This window comes from Canis lupus, chromosome 9 (assembly GCF_011100685.1).
Source record: "Canis lupus familiaris isolate Mischka breed German Shepherd chromosome 9, alternate assembly UU_Cfam_GSD_1.0, whole genome shotgun sequence".
Taxonomy (NCBI): Eukaryota; Metazoa; Chordata; class Mammalia; order Carnivora; family Canidae; genus Canis; species Canis lupus.
The window spans coordinates 54,444,089-54,470,981 of NC_049230.1; the positions used below are offsets into that span (position 1 = coordinate 54,444,089).

At 53.0% G+C, this 26,893-nt stretch overlaps 2 long non-coding RNA genes across 12 annotated transcripts; one reads left to right on the top strand and one right to left on the bottom strand.

Annotated features, from left to right (window-relative positions):
• The first annotated feature begins 5,686 nt into the window (after positions 1-5,686).
• Positions 5,687-21,559, top strand: LOC111097490. 2 transcript variants are annotated; one of them, XR_005364937.1, is made up of 6 exons: positions 5,687-5,744; positions 6,087-6,219; positions 7,263-7,458; positions 15,251-15,505; positions 18,560-19,573; positions 20,202-21,559. It is a non-coding gene; the product is annotated as an uncharacterized LOC111097490 (long non-coding RNA). The 2 variants fall into 2 exon arrangements; XR_005364938.1 differs by lacking the exon at positions 18,560-19,573.
• LOC102151832 lies at positions 5,986-21,025 on the bottom strand. Of its 10 annotated transcripts, none has more exons than XR_005364923.1 (7): positions 20,832-21,025; positions 20,472-20,652; positions 20,032-20,133; positions 19,297-19,433; positions 14,488-15,832; positions 13,204-13,889; positions 5,986-6,281 (listed from the first exon to the last, which is right to left on the bottom strand). It is a non-coding gene; the product is annotated as an uncharacterized LOC102151832 (long non-coding RNA). The 10 variants fall into 10 exon arrangements; XR_005364927.1 differs by lacking the exon at positions 5,986-6,281 and adding an exon at positions 17,580-17,715 and having other exon boundaries at positions 12,879-13,889; positions 20,832-21,024; XR_005364924.1 differs by lacking the exon at positions 5,986-6,281 and having other exon boundaries at positions 12,881-13,889; positions 20,817-21,019.
• Positions 21,560-26,893: the final 5,334 nt, after the last annotated feature.

Consider the following 26,893-nt stretch of genomic DNA (forward strand, 5'->3'; position numbering starts at 1 on the left):
AATCAATGCTAGTATTTCCAGCTTGAGCAAACGAGTGGGCTCTGAGCTTGTGGCTTGAAGAATCGGGTGGGAGACAGTGTCAGTAACAAGGGAGTGAGATGGGGGGGCGGAGAGATGGTGGTTTTGACATGGGGCATGGGAGGCCCCGTGGAGCCCCCATGTTAGGACTTTCAGGGGCTGGTGCACAGGAGGGAGAAACCAGGATGAAGGAAAGTCAAGGTGGGGGCCAGGTGACCGGGCTGAGGAAGGTCACACACACAGCCCATGGCCAAGGCCTTACCCATCAGCGGAGATGATGATGCTTTTCCCCCCAAAATTCCCCCTTTGGGGGCTGTCACAGTGTTCTAGTCCCCCCACTGTTGGAAGTGATGAGTAAGGCCAGCTGTGAGTGGCAGGAGCCATCAAGCTGTACATTTGTTGGAAGTGGCCTTCCAGCCACCTCCTATTAGCGCAGGTGGCAGGGACCGCTCGGATCCAGCTGACAAGTTGATTCCTCAAGCCTGAGTCAAGGCTCTGAGGATGGGTATAAATCACCGCAGCAACATGCTTTCATCTGTGGCTTTCACTGCTCCGAATGACATCTCTCCCCCAATCTGCTTTGTCCTCCAAGAGCCCTGAGATGTAAGCCAGGCGGCCTTCTGCCTCAGTTTCACAGAGAAAGAAGCTTAGGCACAGGGAGGCCAAGCCACTTGTTTACAATCAACACAGGGAGGCAGAATCTGCTGGAATTTGAACCAGTCCTCCTGGCTCCAGACCTAGTCCCCTTTCCATTGCTTCCTGCAGGTTCTCACAGCAGGGGTGGGACAGGGAATTGTTTGGGATGAGGGATAGCCAGTGAGGCCGTGAAGAGACCTTGGGAGGGACTGAGGAGATGAGAGTGAAGAGGCCCCTTGAAGGAGGGAGGGGAGAGACCCTAGGCAGGAGAACCTTCTGTCCAATCTTCACATGGGCCCCAGGCCCACCACATATGCCCAGTTTCATGCACTACATTCATCATCACCTTGAACCCTCAAATATCCTATTATGAGCCCATTGTACAGGCAAGAAAATGGAGGTTCAGAAAAGGTAAGTAATTTGCCCGAGGTCACTAACTTATTGAGGAATGGCAGTCTCTGGCCCACTGGAGGAGTCCAGAGCCTGTGCAAAGGCCCTGAGCTGGGGCCTAGGAACAGGGTGCACCGTAAGGAGGCCAGAGGGGAAGTGGAAGAGGTCCTTGTCGGCCCCAGCCAAGTCTTACTTTCCCAAGCGAAAGGCTGGGGCCTCTACAGCTTGTGGCTTCCAGCTCAGTGGAGCAAGGGTCCATCCATCCCCGCCTCAGCTTCCTATTTGGGAAGTGAGCTGAGGGGGTGCCGAAGAGAGGCCTCTGGAGTCAGGAGGAGCAGCAGCGGCTTCAGGGGCGAAGTGTTGTTTTTTTAATGACCCAAAAAAGCAAGGAGGTAGGCGGGGCCTGCGGGGCAATGCCTGCTCCCGGGCCTTGTCTCCGGTCTGCTCGGCCCAGGACCCACACCTCCGGGAGCCGGGAGCCGGGAGCCGGGAGGCCTGGGGTGCCAGCCGGGGTGTCCTGAGCGAAGGCGCAGGCGGGGCGGGCCGGGGGGCCAGAGCTTCCCGGGGTGGGAGGCCGGGCTGGGCAGCGTCGCGCCCCGCGTCAGGGTTCAGGACCCGAGCGCCCTTCCCGCGGCCCCGGCGCGATGGCTGGGAGCGGGGCGGACACACGCGAACGCCACACGCACACACACGGGCACACACTCACGCGCACGCGCGCTCCCGGGGCCGGCGGAGAAGCCGAAAGGAACCAAGAAGTGAAAGTGAGCAACCTCTAGTGAAAGAAACAGACATGCACAGACAGCCGGGAAGTGCGGCGGGGCGGCGAGCTGGGCACGCCCGGGCGGGCACACGCGGGCGGGCACACGCGGGCGGGCACACGCGGCGCGCTCCCGGCAGCCGGGCGCGTGCTGGGCGGGCCCCGCGGGCTTCCCTGGGCTCCGGGGCGTCCCCGAGGCCCTGCGGGCGACCAGGCTCCCGCTGCCCTGGGTTCCGCCCGCCCCGGCCCCGGGCCTGGGCGGTCACAGTGCGCCCTAAGGGCCCTTCGGGTTAGGGTCCCCGGCCTGTCCTCTCCCCACCCGCCTGCACCACTGTCCCTCCCGGCGGATCCGGGAGCGCCGAGCCCCTGCAGTGGTCGTTGCTCAGGTGGCCTTGGCCGGGGGCGGGCTCCCAGGGAAGGAAGCTCCGAGGGCAGGGCCGGGCCGCCTGCCCAGGGGAAGAGCTCCGGGCGGCGGCCCTGGGGCCTCGGAAGGGCGCCCTCCCCCATCCTTTCGTGCGTAGAACCGGCTTTTCCAGCTCGGCAGCTCCGGCAGCTCCGTCAGGGTTCCGGGCGGTGGGGATTGTTTTCTGCCCCTGGGGCCTGGGTGGGAAGAGTGAAGACGGAGAAGTGGGTTGCCCACGGAGTGTTTTGCCATTCTCTCCCTCACCCCCTCCTCCAGGGGCGCCCCAGGGCCCCTCCCGGCTGAAAGACAGAAACCAGCCCCTTCTTAACCAAAAAAAAAAAAAAAAAAAAAAAGCGCAGATACCAGGACTCATCAAGCAGTGCCTTTTGGACAAAGCTCAAGTGGAGGCCGTGAAGCTCATGGCAATGGTTGCTGGAGTTTGATGCCCTTGCTGGGCAGTGAGCAGCACCAGAGGTTCTCAAGACACAGGGAAAGGCGGGGCTTCTTCCCCCTGGTGAGCTGATGGGTGGGAGAGTTGGAAGACCCATTCCCGACCTTGACCTTGTCTCAGCTGGGTGAGGCCCCAGACTCTGACCTGCAGGGTGTCCCCCACCAAGCTAGGATGCCCAGAGAAAATGTCTGGCCCCGGCTCTCTCAGATCTCTTAGCCTAATGGGAGACAGGTAAACAATCAAAACACGGGATGGTGAGAGCTCTTGAGCTCCAGAAGAGGCCTGAGCCAGGGAGGCATCTCAGAGGAGGCGTCATCAGTACTGCTCTGGCAGGGATGCAGGGCGGTCCCAGGAGGCTGCAGACCCCAGACTGCCAAGGTGCCCAAAGCTTGGGCTATCATCCCAACAAAATAAAGGTGAGAATCCCTCAGAGACTTGGGCTGCCTTTCACGCTAAAGATGGAGAAACTGGGGTCCGGAGAGACAGAGCCAGCTGCCCAAGGTGGCCCAGCTAGCCAGAATTTGGGCTGGACCCTTGCACACAGTAAGCACCAAATAAATGGAACTGTGAGGCTTGGAATCCAGGCAGCCAGACCAATGTGCACTGCCCCTCCCTCCCTGCCTTCCTACAGAACTTTCCTGTGTACCTTCCACCTGGTGATTAAGACTCAGAGCCCTGTAAACAAAAGCATTAAGATAATTTTAGCTATTGCTAAGTGGTGTGATAGTGAGTGACGGGGAGTTCTTGAGAGAGCGGAATCAGCAAGGGCCTCTCAGATGCGGGTGCCTCTGAGCTGAAGGACAAGACGGAGCCAGCCATAAGATGGTTTGGGGACAGAATACTGCCAGGCACAGGGAATGGCAAATGCAAAGGCCTGGGGGCAAGAATAGGCCCCGAGTGTAAGAACAGAGTGGGTGTGGCTGCAGCAGAGGGTGGGAGGTACAAGCAGGCCACAGGGAGGAGTTTGGGTTTGATTTCAAATGCATACCTCACACTCAACCAGCATGGAGAGGTCAGAGACAGCTGCAGTGAAAGAATGAACGCCCTGACCACGGCGGGCCAGAGAAACAGCTCCAGGATAAGCACTTGGGCTGAACATCTGCTCTTCACAGCCCTGACTCCTTCTGCTGCAGCGTTTTTTGGGAGCCCCGTGACCAGAAGGGAGGGTTGCAGTCACCCACCAGGGGCAGAGCGCTGCTTTGGCTTGCCTTCCTGGTGACTCAGAACGCTGTGTCCCCTGGGTCCCGCCCCCGTTTGCTGCCCCCAGGGGACAGTCATCACCATATTGCATCAGGGAGCATCACCGTGGCACACTCACCACGTGCCAGCCCTGTATGTGGGTGTGTGAACTCGGTGCCCACTTTACAGATGAGAAGACAGAGAGAGGCAAAGACATCCGGCCAAGATGGCATGCTTGATGTGCTCTGGGGTCGGCTTCATGCTGCACGGTGTGTGGGCTCCAAGTGCAGCTGGCTGGAATGTCAGGACTGAAGCCTCGCTGGAGTCAGAGTCTTTGGGGGGGGGGCCTTGTAGGGGCTGGAGGGGTGTGGACGGGGATTGGAGGATCCAGAAAGCAAAAATCTGGAAGGCAGGCTGCAGGTCCAGGAGAGAGTAGACATGAGAGAAAGGTATGTGGACTCCTCCAACCTTGAGCAAGAAGCGGCATGCACAATTGGCACGGGTGAGCACACACATGGACACGTGGTGAGCACACTCGGGCACATGCCAGCACGTAAGGAAGTATGCACACACACAGCACCTTGGTCCATGCACAGGCACGCATGGCACACACTGTGCGCACACGCACACACCGTGCACACATGCATACAACCGTGCATATGTGCTTACGGATGCACCACACCCACGTGAGGTGTGCACATGTAAGCATACCTCGGTACACATCCACATGGGCACGAACACAGCACACGCTCACAGAACCTCACAACAGACCATCTGCACATTTCTCTCCTTAGCAATTATCGTGGTTCATCCATTCATGCGACAAACCATGTTGAGCCACTTTGGGTACCTGGCCAGGGGGTTGGGTGCTGCAGACCCAGCCAAGGGGACCCAGGGTCCCACCCCAGCTGTCCCAGAGCTTGCAGTCTCAGCCAGGAGAAGATAGTCGGTAAGCAGTGAACTCAAATCTTTCAGGACATTTGTCACTGGTGCCCTGGAGAAGTACAGGGAGCTGGGGTCCACACAGGTCCGGGGCACCGGTTCCCTGCGGGAGGGGACTGGGGTTCGGTGACAGGACAAGTCAGAAAGGAGTTTGGCTGGGAAGGAAGAGGCTAGTGTGTGGGTGGGAGAGGCCCGGACAGGCTGGGGATGTGGGCCTGCTGAACCAGATAGGCCAGCCTTGGGTCCAGGGGGCACCCACGCTGACTCCCTTCCCACCTGGGAGCTCCCAAGGGTGGGGCTGCGGAATGTCCCTGTCCCTTCAATATGGGGTCAGCAGCTAGGGGAAGGAGGGAGCTAAGGGGAGTGGCCACAAGCAATGCCCTGTCTCTCTCCCCTACCCCTTGCTTCTCCCCCTCTTCCCTAAGCCTCTCACTCCTTCCCTCCCTCTTTGTCACACACACAGCCCTCAGTTTCCCTATCTGGGCAATGGGCGGGTGCCAGCATCTTCCTCACAGAGCTGTGAGGAAAATCAATGGGAGATTGCTTCATAGAGGGGGCTTGGGCCACTGCCCTTCCTCTAGGCAGGGATCAGCCTGTGCCTCGTGTGTGCCAGCAACACCCCCACACCCTACCCTGCACCCTCTTGTGCCCCATGTCATACCACACACACACAGCCCCCCACACCCCCTACACCACCACGCCATGGGCCACCTCCCAACCCCCCCCCCCACACACACACACTTGGCCACCTTGGGCAGCCCGGCCAGTCACACCGTCTCCACCCACTGACCTCCCCCTTAGGTCCTGGGCAGTGACAAGTGTGCGGGCCGCCCGCGGACCCCCCCTCCCACCCCCGACCCCGGCTGCAGGGCTCTGCTCATTGATCCAAAGATGCTCTTTCCTTTCCCTCAGGCGCTTCTCTGAAGGATGGAAAAATCGATGCCCACAGAAGAGCGGGTGCAGGGCAGGTACAGACACCACGCTGGGGAGAAGACCAAGGGCAGGGGGGATATTAGGCGCCTCTGGGGGTTCCACCAGCTGGGGCGCTGCTCCCCATCTCCCAGAACAGACTCAGAGTCGGGTGTGGTCAGCGCAGGCACAAGCCCTGTGGTTTTGTTTGGTAGTATTTTGTTCTGATTACAAAAGCTGCCTATATTCAGCGTAGGAAATAAAAATCACCCAATCCCTCCCCAGAGGTAACCTCCCTGTTAACGCACATAGTAAATCCTTCCAGCCTTTTTTCTCTGCACATCGAGCACACTTTTTATTTTTGCAAAACTAGAATGTGCTCAACTGCTTTTCTTCACCAGTGTGCTCCTGTGCCGTGATGGGGCGCAGTTTCACCGTATCTGATGGCTGCGCCAGGGGTCATCTCGTCCGATGGTCGAGGCCCTGCACGGGGCCTGGGGTCAGAATCTTGGTCCATTGGCTCTGTGACCTCAGGTAGGTGGCCTGACCCTCTGACCTCAACTTGGTCCTCCTCTGTGTGGCCGGGCTGCTGATGCCTGCCAAGAGTCACATGAGACAAGAGTCAGAATAGACTCATTCCCTCGGAGCACATCAAGAGTGTTTCATCAACTGTGGGTAAAGTGGTGTTTTTTACATTTACCGTTACACACCCAACCCATCATTGTTTAGCCAATCCTCTGTTATAGAACATTTGGGTTGTTGATGTCCCTTAAAGAAGAGGCCTCGATGAATATCCTTGCCAAGAAATCTTTGACAAATCCACAATTATTAATTCTGAGTAATTTTAAGGAGGAAAGTTGTACACGTTTTAGGACTGGTGTGTCCTACATGTGCCCAACTGCCCTCCGGAAACCTTCTGGTGACACTCTTGTATGAGTTTCTCAAGGTAACAAATTACCATAACCTTAGTACCTTAAAATAACAGAAGTGTATTGTGTCACAGTTCTGGAGGCTAGAAGTTCAAAGTCAGGTGTCATAGGCAGGGCTACGCTCCCGCTGAGGACTCCAGGGGAGGGTCCTTCCTGCCCCTTCCAGCTAGTGACAGCCGCCTGTGCCCCTTGACCTCTTCACTCCAGCCTCTGCTTCTGGTCTCCTCCTCTGTCTGTTTCTCCCCTGTGTGTCTCTTACAAGGACACTCTCCTGTAATCCAGCATGATCTCCTCATCTCAAGATCTTTACTTTAATTACATTGGCAAGACCCTTTTTCCAAAAAAACACAAAAAAACAAAAACAAAAAACATTCCCAGTTCTAGAGATTAGGACATAGTCATATCTTTTGGGGGGCTACCATTCAACCAACTACACACTCCTACAGAGGAACAAGGGTCATGTAGAATTATTTTTCCCCTCACCACACAGGACATTTCTATTTTAAAAGATGTTTGGCCAATTTAATAGGTAAAACAAAAAACAAAACATCTTATTTTCAACTGACTTCTTTTGCTAGCAAGGAAGAGGAATCTGTTTTCAGATGCTTTGGTTGGTCACTTGTATTTCTTATTTTCTTACTGATTCAGGTCCATTGTCCAATTCCCTTTTGGGTATTAGTGATGAAAGAAAACATTTGCCAACTTAAGCAGTCTTTCAGCTAAACTATTTTTCAAGCCTAAAATCAAGACAGTTCAAAGACTGAGAAACTACCACTCACAGAGCTTTGCTGAAAGAACCAATGAAAGATTGCCTAAAGAAGAAGGAAACCAAGCCCTATATCAGGTATGTAATGAGCCATAAGCAAAGATATTAAAATGTAGGTAAAATCTAAGTAAGAATTGGCTATTAAAATCAATAATAATGACAAATGTGGACTCGAAACAAGATCAACCCAAAATATAGGCAATCATACATGGTGATTGGAAGGTATGACTAGAGTTAAATCATGCTGAGACCTTCACTGTCTAGGAAGAGGGTGGGGAGTATTGATTTAGATCATGGTAAGTCAATTATGCATGCTAGAAATTTAAAGATAACCTCTAACAGGCAGAAATGGAACATAAAACTTTCAAACCAACACAGGTAAAAGGGAAATAAAGAAAACACGATGGGTTTAATAGAAAGCAAAAAAGAAGAGGCAGGGAAGAATGCTATTGATTTTTGTGTTTTTGTAGGATTACATGTTATTATTTCATAGTTTTTTCTGCTCCCCTTGAGTTGTTATGCAGACAATTATATGATCCACAAATAAGGATAATTTTGTCTCCTTTGTAGTTGCTGTTCTTTAATTGATGTTTCTTGTCTTATTGCATTGTCTAAAAGCTTCAGAGCTATGTAAAGTTATAGAGGCATTATTAAGCATCCTCGCCTTATTCTGGACATTACTGAGAATGCTCCCAGTACTTTACCACTCAATGTGATGTTGGCTGTTGGTTTGAGACAGATATTCTTTGTCATGGAATCAGTCAGGATAAGTTAGATTTGGCTGCAGTAACAAATCATGTCACAATCTCATGGCTTGAGAAGGGTTTATTTCCTGTTCATATTAAGTCAGCTGTGGATTCAGGCAACTGTCTCTCAGCTACAGCTGTGATTGGCTCAGGATTGTACCTCCACATCATCAAATGTTCACATGCTTGGTGTCTCAAGAGAGAGAATTGGAGAGTCTTGTGCCAGCAATTAAGTTCTTCTACCTGGAAATGACACACATTACCTCAGCACAGGGCCCTGCCTAAGCCCACTGAAAAGTGCAATCACAGCCTGGAAGGAGGACTGGAAAGATTGACAAGCATCGTAGATGTCACCATAAACACATTAAGGATGCATCCTTTCTTTCTTGCTTGCTTGCTTTCAGATTTTATTTATTTATTCACGAGAGACACAGAGAGAAGCAGAGACATAGGTCGAGGGAGAAGCAGGCTTCCTGCAGGGGAGCCCGATGTGGGACTCCATCCCAGGACCCAGGGATCATGCCCTGAGCCAAAGGCAGACCCTCAATCACTGAGCCACCCAGGCACCCCAGGAAGCACCTTTCATTGCTGATTTTATCATTGGGACCCCAAAAGTCGACCTGAAAAGTCATTAGGCCCTGGCTGTGTGATGAGTAGCTCAAGATGCTGGTGTAAAGAGGAAGGTGAAGTCCTGCATTCACAGGCTATGATGACTTGTGTCTCCATTCAAGCCTGGCTGCACGTGTTACCCTCCAATTCTGCGAAGTCTCTCAATCCTCATACCCAATCTCCTCTTTTTCCTGAGTTCATTTGAGCAGATTTCTCTTTCTTATGACTTGCACAATGTCACCCGGGATTATTTGCTGCTGTTTTGTTTGGAATTTCTATCCTCTTCCTAAGCAAGACCTGTCGTTTTCCGCCAACTCTTCATTCTAGGGTTATTCCACATTCTTAAGATAACTGGGGAAGCTTTCCATCTTTCCTGTGTCCTGAAACAGAATGTCTGAAATATGTGAAGAGTTGCCATTAGAAGTGTCGGGACCCCACACTTCTCTAGGAAGTAGCTCTTTCTCTACCTTTTCAATTTACTCTGTAGTAATACATTTTTTGGTTCTCCTCTACTTGTTGTTTTGGGTTATACATATTTTCTGATAAAAATATCTGCTTATTCATTTTTTCAAATTTATTATCATAAGGCTTTACTTAATATAATTTGATTTTTAAAATATTTTTGCTCCTATTGTGCATTCATTTCTCTCTGCTTATTATCTTTGGATCTGCCAAAAGTTTACCTAACTTATTAGACTTTCAAAAAGAACAAGTCATGGATTTATCTTTTATTTCTGGTGTTTTTCTCTTCTGTAATTTATGAAACTCTGCTTCTTATTTTTATTGACTTCCACCCTTTCTTATTCAAGAAATTCACAACACTGAGCTATGAATTTTCCTCCTTATAACATTTTAACCACCTTCCCATACATTTACATATGTGGTATTTGCAGTGTTTCTTCTTTTTTTAAAAAATAGTTTGCCATGTAGGTTCTATTTAGAGTTATTTACAAAAGTGGTTTTTAATTTTCAAATGGTTGGCTTTTTAATTTAAACTTTTGTTAATAATTTCTAGCTTAATTGCATGGTGGTCAAACAATGAGGCTTTTGCTATATCTGCTTGGGGGATTATACTGAGTTTTTCTTTATGGCCTAATATATGATCAATTTTCATAAATGTTTGATGGGCCCTGGCACATAAATGAGCATCTTTTATTTGTAAGGTACAAAGTTCAGTTATTAAATCAACCTTATTAATTCTATTCTTCCAATTCCACACAAGTGTGTTGGGGGGGATAGGATTTAAAGATACCAAAGACAGAAGTGTGTTAAGGCTCGTCTGGAGGTTTTTTGTTTGTCATTCTATGTGTGTCTAAGTTATTGCTCCCTGGGTTGGGTCTAATGCTGTAGAGGACATAAAAGATCATGACAAGCAGATCTTGATTCTGACTTGTACTCTTCATCAATACAAATGACCTTCTGGCTCATGTCCTGATTTTTGCCTAAGATCCTTTATCTGATATAAATACTACCGTTCGTCTCATTTGACTTGAACTTGCCTCATATAACTTCCCTCTGATCTTCTATTTTTCACCTTTCCATGTCCCTGGGGTTTTAAGCTTCTTTCTGGTAAGCACTGTCTAGTTGGCTTTCCATCTTAGTTTTTGTTTTATCCAATCTGAGAGTCTTTGGTGTTTTACTAGGAAAACCTCACGCATTTATATTCCTAATTCACATGGACCTGCGGGGGGTGGGGGTGGGGGTGGGGCTTGCTCCGGGGAGGGGACGCTGTTCTCACTTTGATCCCTTCACCCCCAGCAGTTCTTCCTTTTGTTTCCTGCAAGTTGTTTGACCATTCTGAATGTTGCTTTGGTCTTCTCCAGACTTTGGTCAGTAGATATTTTGTTTTTTATTGTACTAAGTAGATATTTTGTTTCTCATTGCACTAGAAAGTTACCAGGTACCTTGAAAAGCCTCATTTGTAGCTGCTGGGCCCTCTGAACTCGCCTGGTGAACCCCTCTTCTGCAGAGCATTCTTGAAGGGCCCCGCCCGCCTCAGATCCATGTTGATGTGACTTAAAGCTTCAGATCCAGATGGTTCGATTATTATTTTTCTAGTCTATGATTTGTCATTTAACAATAATTTTTGACATTTGTATTCAGTCTGGAAACGATATTTACAATAATTCTTCCGACTCGCTGCTTTTTAACTAGTTTCGGTGCTAATGCCCAGACTTTTTAAGCCACGGGGTTATCATTCTTAGACTCCCAGCTGATGGGAGCATATCTTTCCGTAATAAATACTTCAGCATTTCCCCCAAACCTCATAAACATGGCTCCCTTATCACTTAGCATCCAGTATAACACAATCTAAACCGGCCTGGGTTTATTCTTGCCTTCCTGGAGGCATGTAGGATGTTGTCCTTATTTGCATAAGTCACACACTGTTTTCCAGAACATGTCTCCATAGAAGTCTCTATTTATTTTCCCCAGAATGCAGTGAACCTTTCTGATCTGCACAGTCAGATCTTTTTGTTTCATTTTATTTTTATTTTATTTTTTTATTTTTATTTTTTTTGTTTCATTTTAAAGCACAGGTGAGTTTCCATTCATTATATCTCTAAGTCACCTCTTATTCTGGCCTTTTCTTCAAGAACCCCAGCTGTGTGGGGGCTACCTCCTCATCCCCATGAACTTCTCATGCTTTGTTTTCAGCTCTTGTCTGCTGTCACACTTTTTAGAATTGTCTCCAGGTTGGCCTTTCCATCCCTGATTGCATTTTCTGCACTACAGTCTCTGCTTTTTACTGCCTCCAGCGTGGATTTGAATTCTGTTTCTGTGCTTTGTCCCTTCCTGGAGTCCTTCCTTACCCCATCAGCCAATTCCTGGGGTTGCTGTACCAATACAACTGAGGGTGGCTTACAACAACACAAATGAATGTGCTTCTTGCTTTCTCTCTCTGTGACTTCTCTTCTTAGACGAACACTTATCATTGGATTCAGGGCCCATCCAGTTCACCCACGGTGACCTCATCTTGAGATTGTTAATTAAATATGCAAAGACCCTTTCCCAGATAAGGTCATATTCAGAGTTACCAAGGGTTAGGACTTGGACGTATCTTTCCTGGACCACAAGTTCAGTGCAGTAGGCCATCCCCGTCCCTGCTCATATCCTGCTCTGCCTTTTCAGATTTGTCAGGGCTGCCCTATGGTTCCTGCTCCTGGTCTGGAGAGCCATGTCTTTCTATTAAAGTTGCCACAACGTTCGTTTCCCAACGTTTCCTTCTGGTTGCTTCAGGAAACCTCTTCCCAGTCTTCAGCGTTTCAGAGTGCTGATTCCTTCTCCAGGTTCTGTACATGTTTTGCCCACCATCCTTAATTGTTGATATCCTTCTTCTGGATTGTCCCTCACATACAGTTAACATTAATCCTCACTCCAAGATCACAGGTAGACAGGATAGGATCTGTACATGGCCTTTGCTCCTTACTGCTCTTGTCACCGCCAATTCCCCTCCTCAGTGTTTGGCTTGGGGAACAAATCCAGTGGGCTTTGCTCAATCCATTTCCCCATTCCCTGCAGGTTCCTGCCAACCGCAGCTCTGCCAAGTGAAGGTGGTATATGCTCCTGTCTGGCTATCTGGTTCTTGGACGTTCTGAACGGATGAAACATGCAGAAGTCCCAGCATGCACTGCTCCTGGGGGGTTTCCTGCTATCCCCTGGCCCCCTACATTCATGTTTGCTTCCCAGGATCCGCACACCATGAGGGCAATTTTGCCCTGCCCACCTACTCTGAAAGACCAGGGCACATTACTCCAAGATCATCTCTGGGAGGACAACTCAGACTGGCACAGATTCCAGGGTACTGGGTGGGGGCAAGTGATGGAGGAGGTCTGAGCACCTTCTTACATTTGTACCCGGTTTCTATGTCCTGAAGCTTCTCCCCAGCACTGTCCCCGCCATTATCATCAGTGCGATAGCTCCTCCCAGATTCTGGCACAAAGTTGGCAGTTATTCCCCATGTTGAGTGAGGCTCTGTCTTTCTCTCTGCCTTCATGAGTATTTAATGGAAAAACAAGAACAGCTGTATCAGGGGGTTTCTAGTTAGATGCCATTTTATATGGAAGTCCACAGATTGTGTGTGTGTGTGTGTGTGTGTGTGTGTGTGTTTTCAAGCCCAGACTCACTCATTCATTTACATTTATTTATTCCAAAAAAAGTGCCTTCCCTGCTTGGCTTCATAGTGGATGTCAGGATAAATCAACCAATAACCCAGAAGAGAGTTTTGCAAAGATGCAGGAGTGGGGGAAAGGCCCCAGGCCCCTATCCCTTCCTCCCTCTGCTTGGCAAAGCTGACCTCCCCAGCAGCCCTTCCAACTCGGAGACCTCATTCCTATGCCCTCAAATCAGCAGGCTGTGAAATCAAACACACTTCTGGAGCACCTAATTTGCTCTAGGCACCAAGTGGCTCTAAGGGAGAGAATCATCGAGAGAGAATCATCGGGTCCCTGCCCTCTGAGCACCTGCTTACATTTGTCCCTGGTTTTTCTGTATCCTGAGGCTCTCTCAGGCACTTCTTGCTTTAGAGCATGGTGTCCACCTCTTCTGATGGTTTGTGATGGTTATTTGATTGATGGCCTCACGAGACTCCTGCCAGACCGGCACCCTACGAGGGCTGGGACAGCATCTGTATCCTTGGGTGGTTAGCACAGCTAGGACAGGGCCAGGGCTGCCTGGAGGAGTGGCCATTGGAGCTAGGCTTTGAAGGGTAGACAGGAATTCGGTGAAGATAAAGTGGGGTGGGGGCAGGAAGGAGGGATGAAATCTCTTGGTCCAAAGCTGGCACTTCCTCTTGACCTTGTTCTTGCTGTGGTTTCTGCTGCTACATGGAGAAGATGCCTCTCTGGATCTTCTGAGAGGCTGAAGAGCCCTGGGGTCTCGGTGGTACTGGGGGAGCTGGGGGGGGGGGGTGGGACTGAGGTTGAGGTCGGTATTTGCCTCCTCTGGGTTCCCTTTCTTTGGCTTGCTTCCTCTTTATCTTTTTAAAGCAGATATAAGTGCTGCCCATCCCACCATGGAAGCCTCAGGGTTGTCATTACGTTTCCAACAGGCACGTTCATGGCTGGGTCTCCTGGACGTGAACCAAAAGCCATTTGGTTCAGAGGGAAGATTTGAGTCAGGCCCAGCTGGGTTTTCCCATCCTTTATTTGCCTGATCCTATTAATAATTAATGGTACAGTAATGAGAATTGCTTTTAATAGAATCTGCTGCCATCACTGCATTCTGTTCCCTGCCAAGGGTTTCCCCCAAAAGGATTCACGCTCACAAGGCTGAGTTTCCTGCCATGGGCACCATTGGGAAGCGGAAGGTCCCTTGCTGTTGTCCTTCCCAGCTCCTCCTCTCTTCTGGGACCCGAGCCCCCTGCCCGCGCCCCCTCCCCCCCCAGTCTGGAAGCCCCTCTTGCTACCATTTCCTATTTCCTCCCTGAAGCCCCACCCATCATCCCCTGGAGGTTCCCACAGTGAAGCGAGACTGCCCCATCCAGCCCAGCCAAGCGGGGCATTGTCACGCCTCATCTGTCACCAGGGCAAACTGGTCCCATTGGGCAGGGACAGGGCAGGCTAGAAGCTGCTGCATGCCCAGCTTGTCATGGGCGTGAGACCCACACCGTGCACGCAGGAGCCCACATTCTGGATGAAAAAGCCCACCTCTACAAAGGCCAGTAGGATGGGCATGGGGGAAAGGTTGGGTCCTGGCTTGGCCTCTGTGACACCAGGGGATAGTGTTATCGACCTTGCCCCACATCTCCACTTACTCATCTGCAGAACAAGGATGTTGATGGTCCTTACACCCCCCTCCCCTAGAATGTTCTGGGTGAGAAAGGGAGTGAATGTGGGGGAAGCTAAGTTCAGAGAAGCTCCTTAATATTCACTCCAGGAAAATATCTGTGATGTGCTCAGGGTTTTAGCTATTCACGATGCTATTCATTGTGGTGTTATTTACGACATCATAAGTTGGAAACCACCTCCTTGTTCAGTAATAGAGGACTGGCTTAGTGAGGGTGAGTGTAGCTCCACAATGGGGCATGGGGCTGCTCGTGGAAAGGGGGGCTTTGGGACTGCTCCCCCAAATGGTACTGTGCTGAGAAGCCCCCTGGGAATGCTGGGGAAATGCATGTTCTAGGGATTGGGGCTGAGATTCTGCACTGCTGACAGCTGCTGGTCTCTGAGGACCCTCAGTACTGGTGGGGCAGAGGCTCTGGGTGGTGTAGATGTCTGGGTCCTGCTGGTGGATGGAAAAACTGGGTTGCAAAACAGAGTGTGTTCTGTGATCCCCATGCTGGGCTCAAAGCAGAGCCCACGCTCCACATTCATTACCGAGTCTGGAGGCTAGGAGCTCAAGTGCTCAAAGTGCTTCTAGATGGGTGATGAATTATAGATAATTTAAAATTTTCTCTTTGGTTTATCTTAATTTCAAAATTATCCACAATTAACATGTATTACTTTTGTAAATGGAGAAAAATGTTATTTTTTTAAAAAAGAACAAATGTTCTCTTCCCTTCCCTACAACACAATCAGGGTAATATTCAGCCTGGAACGACGGGAATCCTGAGAAGACAAGGATTCTGGCCTCACTCCAGAGTCGTCGTGCAGGGCTGTGGGCTAGACCGAGTGGGCCACGGGGCTCGGGTGGCCCCTCCTCAAGTGCCTAGCACATGCCTGACACACCCAGTGTCCCCCTGCCCCCCACAGCTCCCGGGAACAGGACCACCACCATGGGGGCTGGTATAATGAGTGCCACTTTGCAGCCAAGGGAACTAGTGGCTCTTGGAGGTGAGTGACCCACCTTGTCACCCAGCTCCCTGTGGGGAGACATATGGGGAGCAGTGAGTGAGGGGCCAGCTGGAAGGAAACCTAGTCCTCCTTGAAGGCCTTTTTGGGCCACTAGTCAAGGCAGCCTCTCCAGAAAATCCAGACAGACAGGTGAAGAGCTTTGAAAATTAGCTGGAGTTTTTATGTCCCGGGAGTGGCGATGGGGAGCCAGTGAATGTTCTGCGCGAAGACGAAGTGATTCAGGCTGTGAGCAGCTGGTTGCAGTGAGGACACCCAGCTGCAGGTTCGAGGTGATCACAACAGGCCAGGCTGGGTGACACACAGCAGCTGCGGCAATGTCAATAGTGGACACTCCGTGAACTCCCATCCCATCCAAGGACCTGAAATCACTCCTCACTTAATCTATATAAGGTCCTAGGATGGCCCTGCTGCCCTTCTCCCTATTTCGCAGATGGGAGAACTGAGGCTCAGCACCATGAGACAGCACAGCTGGGGTGGGCACTGGTTCGGCGTGACTTCAAATTGGATATTTTAAATACAGTGCTCCACTGCAGAGAGAACAGAGAGCAGGAAAGGAGGATGAGCCCCAGGGGAGGAGTGGGGAGTGGGCAGGAAGGGATGGACTGAGCCATACTTCGCTAGCAGCCTCAGTCCCTGATTGGGACTTGGGGACCTGCAGGGCCAGGTAGGATGGGTGGTCCGAGGCTGGAGCCAGCACCGTAGGTGGGAAGTGAAGGAGGAGCAGACCAGGGTACAGGGGTGCGGGCCGATGTGCGGTGCCCAGGGAGTAAGAGTGGCTGCGGGCTGGGGGAGGTGAGAGAAGGAGAGGAGGCAAGGAGGCTGGGAGCATGCGGTGGGGGATGGCTTCCAGGATGGACTGTGAAGTATGGGGACTCACCATCTGTGAGCAGCACCAAGAGGCTGGTATAGAAGACCCACCTGGGCACTCCTCTCTCTCCATGATGCCCTGGTGTCCCATACCCCAGCTATTCCTGCAGCTCCTGCCCCCAGGCCCCACCCCTCGGGCTCCGGCTGGAATCCCTGATGGGGGAGCAGGCACCCACTTGCACTGTGCTGGAGCTGCCTTCAGCTGAGGCCAGGGCAGCATCTCATACAATCCTTCCCCCCAGCCACTCAAGGCAGCAAAATCTCTGGGGTCATACAGAGGGAGAAACTGAGGGCTGGTATCCCAGGCCCAAGCTGGAGGGTGAAGGGGTCCATCCGAGAGGCTCAGAGACTGTCCCTAGGGTGGTTTTGTAGGCCCGGGCCAGGGAGGGAGGGCTGAAGAGGGGCTGCACTTGGTGACTTCTGCTCCTCAGGAGCCAGCCCTCCCCCTTCTGCCTCTGCCAGGCCTCCTGGAGCAGCGGTGGCAGCTGGGCCTGGCCCAGGACCAGGGGAGGAAGGGGAAACAGCCAGTGGAGTAGGGGAGGGGGATGAACCAAACTTTGGAGCTCACTGGCAGGGCTCCCCTGCTCCCTGGGGATGCACTGTGCGCAGCCCACCAGGTGCCAGTCATGCAGGCACTGCACCCAGCAGAGCGGCCCAAACTGTAGCCCCACCCACTGGGCCCACTCTGCCAGCAGCCAGGACCAGGGTACATGTAGGCTTTTGTGGTCGAGACCTTTGGACTGGATCTCCATCTCTTAATTCCATGCCTCTTACCCAGCCACTCCTCACTGAACCTCATGCAGTGGGTACCATTGTCATCCCCATTTTATAGACGCTGAGGCCCAGAGAGAATGACATGAGCTAGAGCCTGAAACTTGCTGGGTACAGGGTCTGCCTCCCACCCCCCCCCCACCCCCACTGTAAAGACTGGCTCCTTGAGAAGTGTCCTCATGCACTACTGGTGAGAGGAGCCTTCATCACCCCACACTAGTGAACTGGAAACAGAGGCTCAGCCTGGGTGGAGACTGCGGCAAGGTCACACAGTCAGGCAGCGAGGACCCTTCAGCTGCCCCCAACTAGGCCCCCAGAGATGGGAGTGCCAGGAGGCCCAAGGGAGGAAGCCCCTTCCTCAGGGTCAGGAAGGCAGAAGAGAAGGGGGAGGGCAGTGATCCGAGGTTGTGGTCACCTGAGCTGGTGCGACCAGGCCCAGCCTGCTAAGGAAGATAACCCTGGCTGGCAGGTGTCCCTGGAGGGTGGCAGCAGCCACAGACAGACCCAGCTTCATCTCATCATATCTGTGCCTGGTACTCTGGAGGCCAGATCTGGAAGTTCAGGTGCAGAGATCCGGTGCTCACCAGGAGCCTCAGGCCCCCGAGCCTCCTAGGTCGAGTATCTTCCACCCAAGATGTGACTCCCTTGGCCATCAAACCAAAATTAGCTGAGAACTTCTACAAGCTCCTTCCTTATATTAGAGCCAGGCAACCACATCAGCATGTGAGGGCTCTGAGAAGTCCTGCAGGACAGAATCCTTTTCGATTTTGCTTAATCCAGCCTTTCCTAAAGCATATTTAGCTACAGACTCTACTTTTTCTATGAAGTATATATTAGCATCTAGGGCAGATTGAACAGGGCCACAGAGTCTTTGCACTGCCATCATGGGGTGGGGGGTAGGGGAGGGGACTCCCTTCTCTCTGGCTGGGCCACGTGGCCAGTAGGGCCTGGAGGAAGTGATGCAGGAGCAGTTCCTTAACTGGTCTGGCAGCTTCACCTCTGGCTTCTCGGAACCTTGAGCTTTGATATAAGGAATCAGCCTTGGCTGCTGGAAAGGGCAGAGGAAACCCCAAGATGAGGCTGCCTTGGGCACCCGGCCCAGTGGAGCCTTCAGATGACCCCATCTGACTGCAGCCACAGGACAGACCCCAAGTCAGGACCTCCCAGCTGAGCCCTGTCAACCCCAGCATTACACGAGAGACTAACTATTGTGACACAAGCCTCTGCGTTGGAGGCGGATTGTCACACAGCAGCAGCAAACTGGAACAGTGTCCTGCAGGACCCCCCGGGGGGACAGGAGGTGCCCACCCCATCCTCACTGCCCACCACCCCACGCTAGCCCTTCAGGCCCAACAGCATTGTGGCACTCCCCTGCTTCACCCTCCCCCCATACAGGGCATGCCCTCCAACTGGAGTGTCCTCAACCACCTTTTCCACTCAGGAAGATCCTTCTAGACTCAGCTTCTAAGAGGCCTCCACTACGAGGACTTTTCTAATAGCCCCCAAGGTGGCTGCATTGTCCAAGCCTGGGATCTGCCTGGGCTCACACTTGCCAGCTGGATGAACTTGGATGGATACCTGCCTCTATGGGCCCCAGCTTCTCACATGCGAAATGGGGACAGTATTGCTAACAAGTGCATGAGGCTGTTGCACAGACAAACAGGAACGGGGTAGAGCAGACAGTGCATGCTGAATAAACTGGCTGTCATTATTATCTGCCCCATGCCTCCAGCAGAGTGGGTCCCCCTTTGCCCTGCAGCTCACTGCCTGCTGCACCCAAGCACAGCCTTGTGAAGTTACTGCTGCCCAAGAGAGGTTTGGTGGAGGATGAAAGACTCAGAATCCTCGACTAATTCTACTTGGAAGGATCCTCAGAAAATAGGGAACACAGCCCCCTTATTTTGACCAAAGGCCAGAGAGCTAGAGGGCCTTGCCCGAGGTCACACAACTCACTGTGGAACTAGATCCCAGGCTTCAGCTCCCTACCCTGTGCCTTGTCTGCAACCCCAGAAGGCCCAGAGGAAACCCCAAACCAACATTAGAGAAAAGGCGGTGGGATGTATTTGAATGGCTCAGGCTGCAAGTGACCAGCATGGAGGGTCAGCACCACTGGCAGGTGCTGCTGAGCTCACCCATTGTACAGATGGGAGACCTGAGGTTGGTGAGGTGCATGGGGCCTGGGCCCCAGAGACTGCTCAAAGCCCAGCCGTTCCTCCTGGTAGCTAGAGAATCTTGGGTGGTTTACGTCTCCCAGCCCCACTGTCTTCATCTGCAAAATAGGAGTGAGAACACTTCCACCAGGGACAAGCTCAAGCATGGAGAACCCTGGACCACAATGTGCACGTAGACCCACTCCCCTCCTTCAACACCTGACAACCACTCACCAGCATACTTCCACCCGTCCTTTTGGTCAGTTCCTAGGTGGGCCCGGGTTCTAAATACACTTGGGGGGTCCTGTGGGGTTCTGAGGCTGTGGGGTTCTGGAAAAATTCTTCCTGCAGAATAGCTGGTGTGGGTAGGCCAGGCCTTGGACTAGGGGTTTGCAGGCCTCAGATGCACAATCTGGTCCATGTGGGAATGTTGGGGGAGACAGGATGAATTTCTGTGTTTGTTGCACAGAATGGTGTGTGTGTGGGGGGGAGTGCACTTGCCCAGGATGGGGGGCTGGGTACGGGGAGGGGTGGCCCTGCAGCTGTACTCAGCACCGTGAGAGCTCTGCAGGCCAGGCCTGTCCTTGCCACTGGAGCAACCCCAGGACCCTGATTTGGAAGGATTAGAGCTGCCAGCTTCAAACAGAGCTGCAGCCCCAGCCATGGGGCTTAAAGGGGCGGCTGCAATGATAAAGAACCACCTTCGTGGTGACTTACCTGACCTTCCTGGGGGAATGTTCCACCAGCCCTTTCACCATCTTCCAGTACAACCACCAGCCAGCTTCAGGAGGGAGGCACTGGGCAAGGAGGAGCTGATGCCTGTAAGAGGGCTGTGCTCCAACAAACCAACCAGAGTTCGCATATTAAATAACACACTTGGTTTTAAGTTGCAGGGAGTGGGAGTGTGTGTCAAGAGACCCTTCCAGCTGGTGACCCTGAGGACGCTGCCTGAGGATTCCTCCATTATTAACGAACATGCTTCCCTCTCCCCAGCTCTCTGGAGCTTACATGTCAGGCTCAGAAATAGCTTAAGGGGAGGGCCTGGCATCCAACTTTGGGTCTAGGCAACTGTGCCATCCAGCTGGCTTCTCTGGGACTCAGTTTCCCCACACCTGGAGGAGAGGAGACACAAAGGGAGCAGGTGATACAACACAAACCCAGGACTGTTTCTGGGGGTCAGGTGCTGTCAAGGGCGGGGTCATCTCTAGTCCAGGTTCCGGCTCACAGAAAGCATGCCCGAGCAAGGAAATTCTGTTGAGCTTGTTAAATGGCCAGTGACCCTCCCAGGTCCGTCGGTGACCTCCAGGGGCTTCCAGTCTCAGGGCCTCCATTTTCCATCTGTGAATTAAAGGGGTGGAGGGCGAGTGATGCAGGCAGGGGCTGCCTGCACCCGGGAGACCCCAGCCTGGGAGGTGTGCAGGGACCTACTCCCTTAGGGACACTGGGTTAGGAGGGGAGGGGGGAGGAGAACTCCATCTCATTCCACACCCCCAGCTCCTAACTCCTGCTCTGTGGACCTGACTGCTCCACCAATTGATTAATCGATTGGTTAGCGGATTGACCGAGTCCCCGCCGCGGAACCGCCTCCAGGTGGGCCTCCCAGGAAGCCCCCTTCTGCCCTCGTAGCCCCGCCGCCACCAGTCTCCGAAACCCCCTCTCAGGTGCGCTTAGCAGCGGGCAGGGGGCGTGTCCGGGGCGTGTCCGGGGGCGTGGCTCCCTCTGTGCCCCGCCCCCGGGGTCGGCGCGTTAATCCGCCGCGGCTCAGCCAATCAGCCGCCGGTTGCCGGGGCAACGACCTCTCCCATCGGAGCCTTCAAAGTGTTCCCCCTCCCTCCGCGAGGGCTCCACGCGAGCCCGCGGCCTCCGACCCCGGGAGGGGCGGGCGGGGGCTGGGCTCCCTCGGCGGGAGAGACCCCCCACGGGCGGAGACCCGGAGAGAGACACAGAGACTGGCAGGGCTGGAGACGCGCGCAAGCCGGGGGAGACTTGGGTCGCGGACCCAGGTGGAGAAAATAGAGACGCGGCCGCGAAGGCGCGCCCCCGCCCCCACCCCAGTCTCCGAGGCCGAGAGGGCGAGCCCGGGAGAGACAGTCCCAGCCAGGGACAGAGACAGCTGGAGAGATCGTGGGAGAGACCGAGACAGCGCAGGCAGGGGGGAGGTGGAGGCCGCCCCCCGCAAAGCAGAGACCAGGGCCAGCAAGGGGGAGAGCGTCGGGAGGGGGCGAACTTGTGAAAATAAATATTTATAAATTGAGAGTTTCTAAATTCTTTTTGCATTTCTGTAGTAAATTATTCATCTGTGTATCTCCCTCCCTCCTCCTATCTGCTTGGGGAGCTGCCAAGGGGGGTGTTCCTTCCTATGCTCTCCCTCCGCCGCCCCCTCCCTCCCTGCTCGTTCTCCTCCCCCTCCCCGTCCTCTCCTTCCTGCCCCTTTCTGCCCTCCTACTCCCTCTTCGTCCCACTCCTCGTCCTATATCCCCTCTCCCCACCTCCGTCTCCTCCCCCCTCCTCCCCTCTCCGTGTCCTGCCCCTTCTGCGCTCTCCTCCTCCTCGGTCCCTCTCCTCCCCCCTCTTCTCCCCCCTGCTTCCCGTCTCCCCCCTCCCTTTCCTGCTCCGGCTGGAGCTGGGCCCCGGAGGCTGGCGAGGAGGGGCCGCCGCCCGGAGGTGACTGGCTGCCACGCTCTGGCGTTTCGTCCCTGCCTTAAATAAGAATAATCGTCTAAGTCAGCGGGGCTGGGATTAAAAAAACACTCGTCACTGGCAGTCTGGCACCCCCAACCGGGATCTCGGAAATCTTCCTCCAGAGGACTGGGGACACTGGAGTTGGGGTGGGGGGATGTGGGAGCTGGGCTGAGAGGGTCCGCAGTCCCAGGAGGGCCCCAGGCTGGAGCCAGAGGCCACACGCTGCCCCGAGAACCTCGAGAACCTCGGCTGGCCGGCCTCGCTTTACTCCTCTGTAATATGGGCCTGGGGACTGACTTCCTATTCTCAAGAGCCAAAACCACTCTCAAGTCTGTTGGGGAGTCTGAAAGCTTTCAAGGCCCTTCTGAGAATCTCCACAGCTTATGAGGCACACAGGATGAGTAAAGGTATAAGGCCAGTTCCTAAAAATCAGGCAAAAGGGCAGGGGAGGGAGGGAGGGTCAGGGCCCAAGTCCTAGTGTGCTGCACCCAGCTCCTGGTCTGTGAACTGGGCCAGTGATGCCCCCTCCCCTCAACCAAGGAGGAGAGGAGCCTGGGCTCCACAGGGGTACTAACTGCTGCATGCTGTGCATAGGTCAGTGTCTGGGCAGCTCTGTTCCCCCCGCTCCACATCTCCCATCCCCACTACCCCTGCCTCCACCCCAGGCAGCCTCCAGGTTGCCCAGAATAAAGTGCAGCAGAGAGAGGAGGCAGGAACTTCTCCCGGGTCAGGGAGTGGTCAGCACCAAAGAGCTCCCCTGCCCCTGTGACCAGCCCAGAAGCCTCAGGCAAGCCTTTGCCAAGGATCTGCATCCTTTCTCCCCTGAGATGCTGTAGGTTGAAGGCAGCCTCCCCTCAACTGGCCTTCCCTTCTGGGCACATAGGCCTGGGCATTGGGGCCTGAGTTCTGCCCCTGCTATCTGACCTCAGCCCAGCCCAGTCCTCTGGGGTGAGGGTTCCAGATTCCTTTCAGCCCTCATTTGGGTCTGGCTTTGGCAGAGCAGAGGGTTGTCCTCACCCAGCTGCCTGTGCTTCCCACAGGAACATTCTGTCACCATGTTGGTGCTGCCTGGAGGGAAGGTGTGCCCAGCCTGCCCCAATGCCCCAGCCCAGTGACCTCAGGCCCTCTAGGATCCTCTGAAACATCCATCTCTCATCCGAAGACTTCCCTGCCTTCTGTGGTCTTTTTGCAGAAGCACAGTGAGAAATGCTTCGGGGGGAAAAAGACCCTCTGCTGGGTACCTGTCTGCCACTCTACTTCTGTGGCCAGTCACACCTCTGTTGGCCTAAAGCAGCGATTTTCAAGCTCTAGGGTGTTACTGGGAATGGGGGTGATGAGGGCCTCCCTGATTCATTTAGGAGTGATCACCTGGGTGAGATTTATTTTGAGAAGGAATAAAGAACAAGATTGAGACTGGAAAGTGGGTATAAAAAACCAGTTTGAAACCCACTGTTTTAAAATAATTAGGAGCCAGGAACTCCTAATTAAATTAAAATAATTGGGACAGGGAGTTGGGGCTTCCTGAAGTCCCCCCACTTGTGTAACTCAGTGCTCCCCCATCCACCACCCCAGGAAAAAGCAGACAAAACCCGAACTACAGCTTCAATGTCGGGAGGCCTGTCTGAGGATTTGCAGGGCCCAGAAAGTTGTCAAAGTCCTTGTGTTCAGTCCCGACTATGGGCCCACCTAAGTGGATGAGAAACTGGAGCTCAAAGTTGCGCAGCCAGTACGGGTTCCTCTGTCTGACTCCAAGACCCGTGCTCCTGACGCTGACCACCCTCCCCTAAAGAGGTAGCAGAGTCACCCCTGTGTGCCATTGGCTCTTGCCCTTGTCCTGCTCATGGTCATTGTCAAGCTGTGCCCTAGGGTTTCTTTGGTCCCCAGGAAGGACTCACAGGTGCTAATGAGGCAACCATGGCCCCGGGCAGAGTACCCCTGAGTAGGCACTGCTGTGTCCCCCACATACCCAGCCCTCAGCCCAGGGGCGCCTGCCATCTCCACTGGGGATGACAGCCACATCTGCCACTCCCGGATAGACATTGTTCCCCAAATTCCAGAGCCCTCGTGCCTCTAAGAGGCCCCAATGCATGGCTGGCTACTTAGGTCCCCATGCACCTCTTTTCCTTAATCTCTCTCCCTGTCACATCTGCATTGTACTGGGTTCTAGGAACACCACCACTGTGCTGCCCAAGTCATGGCTCCTCCCAGAGAAATAAGGCCAGGCCCTGATCCTGAGCTGTGGACCCTTCTTCCCTAGAGTGAAGGTCCTCCCAAGAGGGAGGCGTGGCCGAAACAGCCTGGGGGTGACCTCCCTCTACCTTGCCAGAGAGACCCTGACATGGCAGGCCACCCAGGAGGAGCCAAAGAACTGGACCCTGCCAGTCCCTGAGGAAGTGAAGATGAATTTCAGAAACTTCCCGAAAGAGAGCTCTTGGGAGACATGAGTGTCTTTGAGAGGAGCCGATAAAGAAAGGATCCGGGAGGTCTCCAGCTTGGAGGTGAGATCTTGGATCCAAGAGAACTCAGCCCAGACTGGAACCTCGGCTCAAATGCTACTTTCTGGGCAGCTGCAGGCAAGTGCTCAACCTCTCTAGAACTCAGTGTTCACTATCTGTAAAATGGGCACAGCAGAACACTAGTGTTAGAACTGGGATCGGAGAGTCAAGATGGGAAGGGCATCCCCTCTTCCTGCTCCCTTTCCTCTGTGGCCCATCTGGAAACTGGCCCCACAACCCCACCCCAGGACAGAGAACTCACCCTGTCCCTGGAACTCACCAGGCTCCGTTAGCAACTATTCTTAAAAGCTCTTCCTGACCCTGGAAGCAGCACCTGCTGCCAGAGAGCTGTCAGATTGTTCAATGCACCTGCCCTTTGACCTAGCGATTCTATTTTTAGAATTTATACCACAGAAACACTCACACGGGTGACAAGGGAAAATGCACAGGAAATCCATTGCATCACTGTTGATAATAGCAGAACTTCAGAAACCATCTAGACACCCATCCCGGGAGCCTGATTATATAAATGTGAAGGCGCTGCCTGATGGAAGAGCAAGAGGCCATGACAAATACTCACCTGATTCCTCAAGGAGTGAAAAAGAACAATAAGCCTTCATTTGTATTTCAAAAGGGTCACCTGCACACACACCCTGCTTGCAAGCTCACAGAATCCACAGGGAAAGGGTGGCTCTGACCCAGGAAGGGGGGGGGGGGTCGGATGGGAGAAGAAATCATCCCAGCTTTAAACCCTTTGCTCTTTGACTGTTTACTGTGAGTGTGCTCTCCACTGGCCTTCATCCCTCGAGGATGCTGAGTAGCAACTTCTGATACTCACCCACAGCCAGTTCTCTCTTTCTTGGGACCTCCCACCCTTGCGTCGGGTGAGGCCACGAGACCCATGCTGATCAGTAAATTGAGGGAGGAAGTGATAGGATGTGGTTTTCCCTGCCTCAGTGACCGGTAGATGGAGGTACCACAAAACAGAGGCAGCCTTGATCCCTGGGCGCTTTCGCCTGGAGGGCAATTGCCCTGGAGAACGACTTGGACTCGGAGCAGAACTTGCTGTGTGCAAAACAAACTGCTGTTGTGTTGAGACACTTTGTTGTGGCGCTCGTTTGTTACTGCAGCATAACCTAGCCTGGCTAACCCTTACAGATTGGGAAAGCCATGTTCTGGTTCAAGGGATGCCAACAGACCTTAGGCGAGTCCCTTGACTCCTCCAGGCCTCAGTTTTTCCCTGTGCAGAGTGGGGCAAGGGGTTGTTATCTCCACTGATCGGGGCCTGTGCTGCTCACACTCCCAAACTACAAAGGCCTGAGAAGTATACGCCCACACTGAGGGCTGCTGGATGCTGAGCGCTCAAGGAACACCGGCCACTGAGTGGACCATCTCGGGGACATCATGCCATACCATGGGATCCTCTGGGGCCCCAGGAAGGAGACAACGTCATGATCCCCAAGGCCCCATGAGGAAAAAGGAAGCTCAGAGAAGTGAAGTCACTTGCCCAGGCACACCAACATCTGTGACTCTTAACTGCTCTAATGATAACTCCTATCTGGTATTTTAATTTATTTCTTATAAATGCAACTGAAAAGAAAGTCCACCAGTGGCAATTTGAAAGAACTTAGAATAAGGATTTTTTTTTTAAGATTCTATTTATTTGAGAGAGAGAGAGAGCACACCAGTGGGAGGGGCAGGGGGAGAGGAAGGGAGAGAATCTTGAGCAGACTCCATGCTAAGTTCAGAGCCAAATGCGGGGCTGGATCCCATGACTCTGAGATCATGACCTGAGCCAAAACCAGATGCTTAACCAACTGAGCCACCCAAGCTGCCCCTGGAAATTTTAAAAAATTTATCATCGTAACCACTTAAAAAAATATTTTATTTATTTATTCATTAGATACACACACACACACACAGAGACAGAGACATAGGCAGAGGGAGAAGCAGGCTCCATGTGGGGAGCCCGATGTGGGACTCGATCCCCGGTCCCCGGGATCACGACCTGAGCCAAAGACAGATGCTCAACCACTGAGCCACCCAGGTGCCCCCATCTTTTAAGCGTGCAGTTCAGTAGCAGTAAGTACGCTCCCAAGCTTGTGCAGCCGTCACCCCATCAATCTCCAGAACTCTCGTTATCTTGCTCAAATCTTCCCTATGAAACACTTGCTCCCCATCCCCCCCCAGCCCTGGCCCCCACCATTCTATTTCTGACCCTGTGACCTTGCCCCTTCTAGGGACCTAATACAGGTGGAATCATGCTGTATTTGTCCTGTGTCTGGCTTATTTCACTTAGCGCAACGTCCCCAAGGTCCATCCACACTGAAGCACGTGCCGGAACTGCCTTCCTTTTTAAGGCTGAATGGTATTCCATCGCAGGTCCAGACCACATTCTGTTG